The sequence below is a fragment of the Bactrocera tryoni genome, chromosome 3 (assembly GCF_016617805.1).
Source record: "Bactrocera tryoni isolate S06 chromosome 3, CSIRO_BtryS06_freeze2, whole genome shotgun sequence".
Taxonomy (NCBI): domain Eukaryota; kingdom Metazoa; phylum Arthropoda; class Insecta; order Diptera; family Tephritidae; genus Bactrocera; species Bactrocera tryoni.
The window spans coordinates 21,180,541-21,191,238 of record NC_052501.1 but is presented as its reverse complement, the minus strand read 5'-3'; the positions used below and the strand labels follow the sequence as shown (position 1 = coordinate 21,191,238).

Here is a 10,698-nt window from a genome sequence, read left to right as displayed (position 1 = left end):
TTTGAAAAATCATGTAATTTTTACAAAACATATTAACCCTCACACAATACATATTTTAACCTCCTTTTTGGTTGGAAGCATCCACATTCAAATTCATATATTTTTTAAGTCGTAATACAATTTTTTCTTAAAAAATTATCAAAAACACTATTTCAGAATGTTTACAACAAAATATTTCCCTCATTTTTATGAAACAAAATACAAGTTTTTCCCAAAAATTTTAATCCTATTCCGCCAAATCTGATATTTCCGGATATACGTTTTTACTTACCCAGGAAAAACCATAGACGAGAGCTGCACTTTGGCATAATCGACCTCATCGAGGGTATTTTCTTTAACAACCCTTTAAATTATGTAGAACTACACATCGCCTGCAAAAAAAAACAAAATTTATTTAGTTATGCTAAAAGTAATATAAGGTGCGTTCCAAAGTAAAACAGGACTTTAAAAATTTTCGGCAAAATCAATTTATTTTATTCAAAATAGTCTCATTCTGCTTCAATACAGCCTCATTCTGAACTTGTTTGAACATCTCTGCTTCAATACAGCTGTTGGCATGGTCCAGAACGCATTTCAAACAGAGTGTTTTAGCTCGTTAGCCGGTCATGGTCGCCAGTGTGTCGGTGCAAGCCTTTTTGAATGGCCTCTAAGTCTGTGCATAACGCTTTCCTTTCATGGGCAAATACATTTTTCCGAAAAGGAAGAAGTCCCACGGTGCCATTTCAGGTGAATACGGAGAGTGGTTAATGGTTAAAATGTGATTTTTGGTTAAATAATCGGTTACAAGCGTCGAACTATGAGACGGCGCATTTTCATGCAACAAACGTCGTCATTCAAATTGTGCGGAACAAACCGTGCACACACCTTTTGTAAGCCCAAATGTTCAGTCAAAATAGTGATAAATCGAGTGTTTTGGAGATGTTCAATTTCCATTTCCATGAAATTTCAATGATGATTTCTGGAAGGATTTTTTGATGAATTCACGCACAGTTTCGATGGAACTTTGGAAAATATCGGACAGCCTAATGTACTATATACTATATTTCGTAGTTAGTGTGATATACGTAATAAAATATACCAATCTAATTTCCCCACATAGTATGAACATACAACTTCCATGAGTAGATAATTAGCAATAAATATATTTACACTTGTATTTGTATTGAATATTCATATTTGTATTATATGGCTTAATGTTCAATCGGTTAATTATATAGTTTACAAAAGTATTTATTATAATGTAATGAGTGATTTTTGGTACATACAGCTATCAACTTTTTCGCCTCAAATGACTCATAAACACACATATGTACATATAGTCAAACACTTCAGTAAACCTGTTTCTGGTTACAATTTACCTAATTACTCTGTAAAAAATGTGCCGTAATAATGAAACATCTACGGGGGTTTATTCTTAATTAATTTGTGTCAGGCCAATTGTCCGTTAATATTCAAATGTCACGCAACACATTTAATTGTATGACAAATATACCTAAATATTTGGAAGTGAATTTGTAATGAGAATCACACACCTGCATGATTGACACGTACAAGGAGGAAGGCGACCAGAAAAATACGAAGGAATTGCGGTTAATTATTTTTATAAAAACAAGAAAAAAAAAAACAAGATAAAACGTTAACTTCGGCTGCACCGAAGCTAATATACCCTTCACAGGTGCATTTCTTTTATTAACTATGTGTTCAGTTTGTATGGCAGCTATATGCTATAGTTAACCGATCTGAACAATTTCTTCAGAGATTACATTGTTGCCTTAGAAAATAATCTATGCCAAATTTCGTGAATATATCTTATCAAATGCAAAAGTTTTCCATACCAGCACTAGATTACAATCGTTCAGTTTGTATAGCAGCTATATGTAATAGTAAGCCGATCCGAACAATTTTTTCGTATATCTTAGAAAATAACCTGTTCTAACTTTTGTGAGGATACATTGTCAAACGTGAAAGTATTCCATACAAGAACTTGATTTCGATATACAGACAGACAGACGGACAGACAGACAGGCGGACATGGTTAAATCGACTCAGCTCAACACACTTATCATTTATATATGTACTTTATAGGGTCTCCGACGCTTCCTTCTAGGTGTTACAAACTTCGTGGCAAACTTAATATACCCTGTTCAGGGTATAATTAAACAGTGTAAGTTCTGAAGCTATTTAATTGTAGGATAAAGAGATGTCGTTTTAACCTCTGTGGAGAAAATAAATGTAAAATCGAACATCACGTGTGATAGCAGATTAAGATCCAGTCATATTATTAGATCAATGACAACACTTAGCATGCCACTAAACAGACTTTAGATAGCTGATAACTATTAATCACTATAAGGCGGGAACCCACTTACAAATAAATCACCAAAATCTGGTCACCTTAAAATCAATGAAAGCAGCATATGTATGTGTATTATAATTATGTGCTTAGAAATTTAAGTAATTATGCAAATTTCAATAGAAAATTTGTTGAGAGAGCGTTGAAACGTCATAAAAGCAGGTAATTAATGCCGATGAAGGTGTGAACGCATCTTAAGGGGGTAGTAGGTTAGTTCTAGCGAAAAAAAGCATATTTTCAATAATTTTTTTTTAAGATACAATCAATATTTATCTATTTGTATATAATTATGGCATAATTATATGATATTTAAAGAATATTCTATGAAAGTTTCACAGAATAATATTAAAAAATGAGCCGGTGACAGAGAATCTTCGCAGACATTCCAAAAAAAAACTGATTCGCGGTGAACCGCATAACTCATGACTGGATTATTTGAAATTAAAAAACCAATTTGATTTGATTAGTTGATAAGTTTCCTCAGGTAACGCTGTCGAGTTTTTTTTTAATGATTTTTCAATTTTTTACAACGCTCAGAACTCAAAATACCAATTTTTCACCAAAAAAATCAGAAATTTTGTTGTTTAAAAATAAGTTAAAATTAAAAAAAAAAAACTTGACAGCGTTACCTCTCAATTTATGTAAAGAAAGACTGTGCAAAATTTCAAAAGGAACGGTTCAGTAGATTTTGAGCTACAGAGTTCTCCGGCTTCGAAAAAGAGAAGTGTGAGAAAAACAAGTTGAAAGTTTTTCAGCCGCTCACAATCAAATCGGAGGGCGGAGACTTACAAGTGCATATCTCCGTCAATTTTGCCTTAATTGCTCTCAAATTTTCACAGAATAATCTTAAGATATTGTACATTTATATAAAATAAAACAAATGCAAAAAAATACCTTACTACCCCCTTAATTTATTTTAAAACGAGCTTAGACAAGTCACAAATACTAGAAAATATATGCCAGCGATAGTATGAATCTTATTATAATAAATTATATATTATATAAAACAAATCTTCGCATATGTATGTACATATGTATGTAAAATGATATTTATATGAAACAAGCCAATGCCGGCGAAGGTGTTGATAACGAAATTGTGTCCTAAGGTGCGGTTCAGTGGCATTGTAAACAAACAGTCGATGGTGATGTGAGTGAAAAAATCTGTTTACACCTATACATACATACATATGTACATTTGTATGTACTCAGATTCGTATTATTTATTGCCTAGAAGTGAGCAGTGAGTGTTTACGCAAAGCAAATGAAACGAGGCTAAAGCCCCGACTACTACGACTTCTTGCTTGTCTTAAGTGGAAAATAATACTGAAATTATTTTTCTTTTAATAAAAATGCTTTAATTGTTTAAACTGTTGAAAAAACTTCGGCATTCAAGGTTCGGTGAAATTTGGCTAGCAGTTTTCGACAAATACGTCAAAATAGTCAGATGTTTGGAATTTTAATTAGTGTGAAGACAGTTTGCTGGAATTCAATAATGTAATTGTTCAATATGTACACTGTGTAACAAAATTATATGTACATATATGAGGAGTACTCACATATCTTATGTCGATAATTATTTTAGTTTCATATAAAGTTGCTTTAACTGCAGCAAACGTAACTCGATAAAATACTTTATGAATTGACTCAAAAATAAACAGCACTCTACACAAAAATTGTTCCAGCGAATAATGTTGCACATTTCATTGGTAAATTAAACAAGTAAGGAAGCACTAAGTCTAACCCAACATTATATATGGCGGCTAAGGCAAATATTGACCTCATTTTGATATAAGAATATATTCTTATTAAAGAAATAGTTTTCCCGAATTTCAATTATATACATATTATATATCTCACAAATTTTCGGTAAAAAAGTCAGCCATATGCACTGTGGTCCACAATTATGCAATTTTTTATAGAAAAAATGTCTTGAACAGCTATGTACCGATTTTGACAATTTTTAGACCTGTAATTGCATATCTTAAAGACACTTTTCGCGCAAATTTATACCCCGATATACATATATGTACATAAATCAGAGCTTGTTTTGTATAGTGGATGTGAAAGAATCAGATGAAATTTAAAATTGTGTTATATGGGAAGTAGGACTGGTTGTAGCCCGATCAAGCCCAATTTAGTACTGAAACATAAGAATGTCAAGATAATATTGCGTACCAAATTTGATCGATATCGCTCGAGTAAATCCTGATATAATGGTTTCCACCTAAGTGTAGGCGGTGCCGCATCCATTCTCTGATTTGGACGCCGGGTCCTTTAAAGCCCTCTCCCACCATTTCCCATTGTGCCATTGGCGTATTTAGTTATTGATTTATCGCACTATTAGTAGTGAAACACGGAAAACAGAACCGTTATTTGGTGAGTTAACCGGCTTATCATACGATTTCATCCATTTTTACAGAGTCGGTAGGGGTTCTAATAATATTTGCGCTAGATGATTTAGGAGATATATACATTAAACTTATCAGAGAGCGGAATCACAGCCACTTTTTTAAACATTTTTTGCTCACAGGTGTCCCTTCTCTGTGCCACATTACAGTTTTATATATTAATTTAGAACTTAGTTATGCTACTGCATTTAATAAGTTTTTGTGGGAGTGGCAGTAGTCCGATTATGCCCAACTACGAACTCTTCCTCCCTTTTTTGGCAAGGAACACGTGCACCAAGTTTCATTATGATATCTCTATTATCACACAAGTTATAGCTTGCACAGGCAGACGGACAGATGGGCGGAATCAAAAGTTCAATCAAAAATTCAATCATTTAAAATTGATGAAACTAATACTTTACTGCATAGTGTAAATATGAATTCCTCTACCAAATATAGATGCTCAATAAATTTCTAGCGGAATGTATTCACAATGCTGTCATAGGTTAATTGGCGGCACGGCATGGTTCATGCCATAAGTCTCAAATTTATGAGGAGTGTCTGAACGAGAAATTCAATTAATATGAAAAGGTTGACAAACTGACACAAATTGACAAAAGTATACGTAATATCATTACTATAAACTTTAATTGATTTTAAGTTGGAAATGTTTATACGATTGGGGGTGTAATATTCAAATATTTTAATTTCAACAGAAAATATACATACATACATATGTACATATGTATATTATTTTTTTTTTGTACCATAAAATATTTTCTTAACATTTAATTTTATACAGTAATAATATGCATATAATATTTAGATAAAGATCAATTAGAAGGAGATTTGAAGAACAAAATAATTTTCAAAACTATCTAAAATAACAGTGTTTGACCAGTAAGCTCTTTTTCCCATAACTATCAGAACTACGTAGTCGGACCTTATTTTATATCCAGCTAAGAACTTTTGACAGCATTTCTCAAAAATATGTGGAATACAAATACAACTTTTAGCTTATAGTCAATAAGCATGAACTCAAACAGGTAATTTTTTCCCCAGACGGTAAACAACCTCTTATCTCAATGGCTTTTACATACATACAGATGTATAATACATGTGATACAATGGATATATATCAATCATATGTACATACATATGTAATGTATTCTAGTAGTATTTTTTACGGATAAGAATTTTCTTGAGAGATAATAAACAAAAAACAAAACTATTATACGCTGTAGCAATAGGTAGCAAGAATATAAAAATTAAAATAGAACAACTCCTACTTATACAAATATAATAATATTATATATAAATATAATAATATTATATATAAATATAATAATAATATATATAAATAGCATAACTATTATTTATATAAAGATATGTATATACATCCAACCATTGCAATCAAAATTATTTTCATTTTTTTCTCGTTTATAGATTGTTTTCAGATGATTCTTCCTCGGAGTGAACTCGTACATGAACTCGAAAAAGTCTGGTGAGTCGTATATTCCCAGAAAATGACACTTTTCTGACATATTTATATGCCGTAACACTCATTTATGTATATTGTACATAATCTTTATATATGTATAAAAAGTACATGTCACGTTGTTTGTCCGCGATGGACTCCTAAATTACTAAACCAATTTTAGTAAAATTTAACACACTGTGTCCAGTTCGAATCAACTTAGAAGATGGCATAATTAAAACAATTCATAAATACTCGTAAGAAATACAGTAAAAGCTTTTTTAAATGGACGCCGTATTAAGCGGACATCTCCATTAACCATGCACATTGTTGATGTTTATTAAGTACAATCTATTAAGCGGACAACTCTATTAACTGGACAGAAGCGCTGGTAAAACGACACTGAGCAGCCTTAAATTCCTTATTTTTCCAATGAAATTTGCTTATATGAACATATTCAAAATTAAACCTCAAGTACAATCTCTTGGATTCTTAAACCGACAAAAACGTTTTAACCTTTATTCGTAAATAAAATTTTCACTGCATTGAATAGTTTTATTATATTAATAATAGTGTGAAATGTATACCACAGCAACGCGTGGCCGGATCCTCTAGTAATTTATATAATAACAAAATGATAACGGAGCAGAACAGTTTCGCTACACCGGAAATATGATGGTGATTTCGTGTGGTAAAAGTGAATTTGCCGGTAAAACTGCCGGTTACATAACGCTGTGGAGAACAGTAAATCAAAACATAAATATATACATTTATATGTACTAATTAAATACTACGTGTGCTAGTTAGAATAGTTAGAATTTGAATAAATACCAATTTATTAATTTGTTCAATAAATAATTATAATTAAAGTATATATTCATAGTTGCATAATTATTCGTACATATGTATGTACATACCTATGTATATTAGAGTTACAGAAATATTTTTTACAATTTTACAATATATACTAGACATACGTACAAATATGAATATATACACAAGTATATTTATATACCGTGTACATATGTATGTATATTCGTTTATTTCCTTGCATACATAATTTGTTTAATATTATATGTATGCCTATAAATTATCATAATCATATTTATGATTATCTAACCTTGCTAGAAACACCGGTTGTCGTATACTACATATATGCTCATATACAATCTCTAAAATGTATGCTGATAAACTAGCAGCGGATCGTTTTCTACAAGAAACTAAAAAAAACTGGTTAAAAAAGGCTTTAGAGGTCAATTGCTTTCCAGCTGCGACAAGAATAACGCACAAATACAAACTTACATAAATTAGGCAGCCTAAAAGAGTGTATTTGTTAGAATACACAACAAATATGCGTAAACTCAGCTCAAAACAAGCAAATCAAGAATAAAAGCTCAGCTTTGTTCTATAAAGTCAGATACATACACATATGAACATATATTTAATTAAAGTGAATGAAAAGAGCAATTATTTAGAGAAAAAAAGTAAAGAAGTTTAGGTATACTAATTTTAAAATCATATATGTATTTATCTACATTCATACATTTAGAGGAGCAAAAGACATATGATGTCATACCACAAGATTTTTGCTGAATTTAAGTATACGAGTATACATATGCATATATCATATATTATTTATAATTTTATTGTGTACATTTTTATACATCTCGTTTTGATTCCAAGTGGTGAAACAAATGCCCATTGAAATATCACCAAATAACTAAAATGCTTTTAATATTACAAATGAACATACATACAAATGTATGTATGTATATACAGGAGAAAATAAATCAACAAGTGGTTTTAGTGAAAAATGGAGAATTACCATAAAAAAATACTCTCAAAAGCGGCCAAATCGAAATTTCACTTTAACCGTTCCCACGACAGTCGGGTCTAAATAACGGGAACGGACACGGATTTTTATCAAACTAAGGACAGTCAACTGGGCACCATTCCTCTAATTTACTTCAGGTATATTTTCTACCGTTACAACAAATTCACTTTAACGGTATTCAATTATTGGCGTAACCACAGCCGAATTTATGTGCAATCCATGACTTTACTTTCAGATTATTTGTTTATATATGTATATGTATGTATGTAGATAGATACTAAATTTGAACTAAAACAAAAAAAGTTTAACTTCGATTGCACCGAAGCTATAATTTACAAATAAAAAGTTTACACACAAGAACTTGATAAGTAATTTCGCATATCCTTGGATAATAAACCATGCCGACTTTCATGAAAATACCTTGTGAAATAAAAAAGTTTTCCATACAATAACTTGATTTTGATAGTTCAGTTTGTGTTCCGATTCGATGCGATTTTTGAAGGATCTCCAATGTTTCCTTCTGGGTGTAATAAACTTTGTCGTGAAATTATATAACTTTCCCTATCCTAGATAGATAGATAGTATTATGAGGTAATGCACCGCAACATTGTGCCTTTTCCTATATCACATGTCTTCCCAGAGTCCCAGCAGCCTGAATAGTTCCAGGAATTTGCCGGGCGCTACTGAGGTGATGTGATCCCTGCTGATATAAATGGAATCCAGGGCCTTAAGCCTTTTTCCACCGATTGCTGTGCAATCCAGGATTAATGGTCACACCAGTGTCTAAAAGACAATATTCAGGTATAGGTAAATATAGGTAAATAGCAAAACTGAGTATGTTTTAGAATTATTACACAAGATTGTAATTACACAAATACATACATACTTATATGTTCGAAGTATGTGTATAATTTTTTCATATTCTCAATGTAATACTTATGTACATTTGCAGATGGACTACTTATTTTAAACCGCATAATGTAAAAACGCAACAGCGCCACCGAAGCCCCATGTTGCGTAGTAATCGAAACGATGTCGTCAGGGACAACAAGTTAATGCAGCTAATGAAAAAAAGCTGAATGAAGCGGTTATCACAAATCCATATCAATACATATGTACATTACATCCATATGTAAAGCGTAACCAATTCGAATTGATTAATTTTTTACATAGTGATTATACGCCAATTACCAAATGGCTTTAAGATTATTTTGAATTTATGACATCTTCAGAATGGCCATGATGAAATCCAAAAAAATAACATATTTTGGGGTGCTACAATTTAGAAATTAAATTTCAACACTTTTTGGGGTTTTATTGTATTGTATATAACAATGCCGCACAATTAATGACATCACTTCGGAGTTAAGTAGTTAAAAAAGGTGGAATAACAAGATGAATGAGAAAATAAACAAAAACGGAAAAGTTCAATGTCAATGTTAAATTATGTTTAATGGATGCGAGCAAATGTTTATATGCACGTATGTATGTATGTATTTATGCATATTTATTCAAACTCAGCTTTATAGGTAATTTTTTCCCGGAAAGGTCATTATAATATGTAAGTAAAAGAAGTTGGGATTTTAAATAGAATTATATACTTATGTATGTTTATATTTATTTATAAAGAAAGTTAAGTACAGCACGTGAAGCCGTTTTGGCACTGGTGGAATTATACTGAAGTCTATTTGAAATGTCGGTCAACTCAACGCCGGTACTCAGAGCAAATATTATCAATAGCGAAGTAGCACATATACATATAAGGTTGAGACACATTATCAGTTTGTTTTACGAAAGCAATTAAAAGTATTGTGAGCCAATTCTGCGATTCGTCATAGCAATATGTCTCGATTGATGCAAAACAACAAAACAAATAAATGCAAATAAGTATATGCAAACGAAATATTTGTAAATTATTCGCAGATTGATTTACTTTATTAATATTTAATTTTGAAATTTTTTTATGAAGCATGTTACACGAAATTTGTTGCACCAATTTTTAACATACATATGATGGTAATTTTAAGCTCCCCTTCTACGTGTAAGTAATATTAGAAAACGTGTGAAATTTCGATTTTATAATACGGATATATTGTATAATAATATAAAGGCATAAAATCACTTTATATGTACAACAAGTACACACATACAGATGTATGTATATATTTTTACATAAAAAGAATACGTCGATGGAGCATGACTGATTCACCAACCGCATGCAACAGTTGAATATTGTGAAGGCAATTACACAAACAGCAGATCTTCCCTTAATAGATGGCAACAGCAGCACCCACCCACCCAACAAACAAGGTGGTTTGTACTAACACGAATTGTTGTGCGTTAATATGTAAATACTAGAAAAACAGATAAATGCCATAGAAATCAACAATAGGAAAACGTGTGACAAAAAAGTATAATACAAATAATTTAGGTCAAAAGCATAGAAGCACGAAGAGTCAGCGAAACAGACTGTCAGTGATGATAGGCCTTTAAATATATGTACATATGTATATTTTTTGTTTGGTTCTACATGAAAATACATATATTTGTTTGACGCTTCACCATAAATAAAACACACAAGTCGTCATACACATAGCTTGTTTTGAAGGATAAGGTCAATGAGGCAGTCCCCAAACATAAAAGATGA

At 31.4% G+C, this 10,698-nt stretch overlaps 1 protein-coding gene and 1 long non-coding RNA gene across 3 annotated transcripts in view; one reads left to right on the top strand and one right to left on the bottom strand.

Moving 5' to 3' along the window:
• The window catches only part of LOC120773018 (vacuolar protein sorting-associated protein 13), a 71,604-nt gene that overhangs the window by 60,008 nt on the left and 898 nt on the right, over positions 1-10,698 (bottom strand). The gene's annotated exons all lie outside the window — the stretch shown is intronic.
• On the top strand, positions 5,586-9,596 carry LOC120773019. Its single transcript, XR_005705120.1, has 3 exons — positions 5,586-5,786; positions 6,187-6,244; positions 9,004-9,596. It is a non-coding gene; the product is annotated as an uncharacterized LOC120773019 (long non-coding RNA).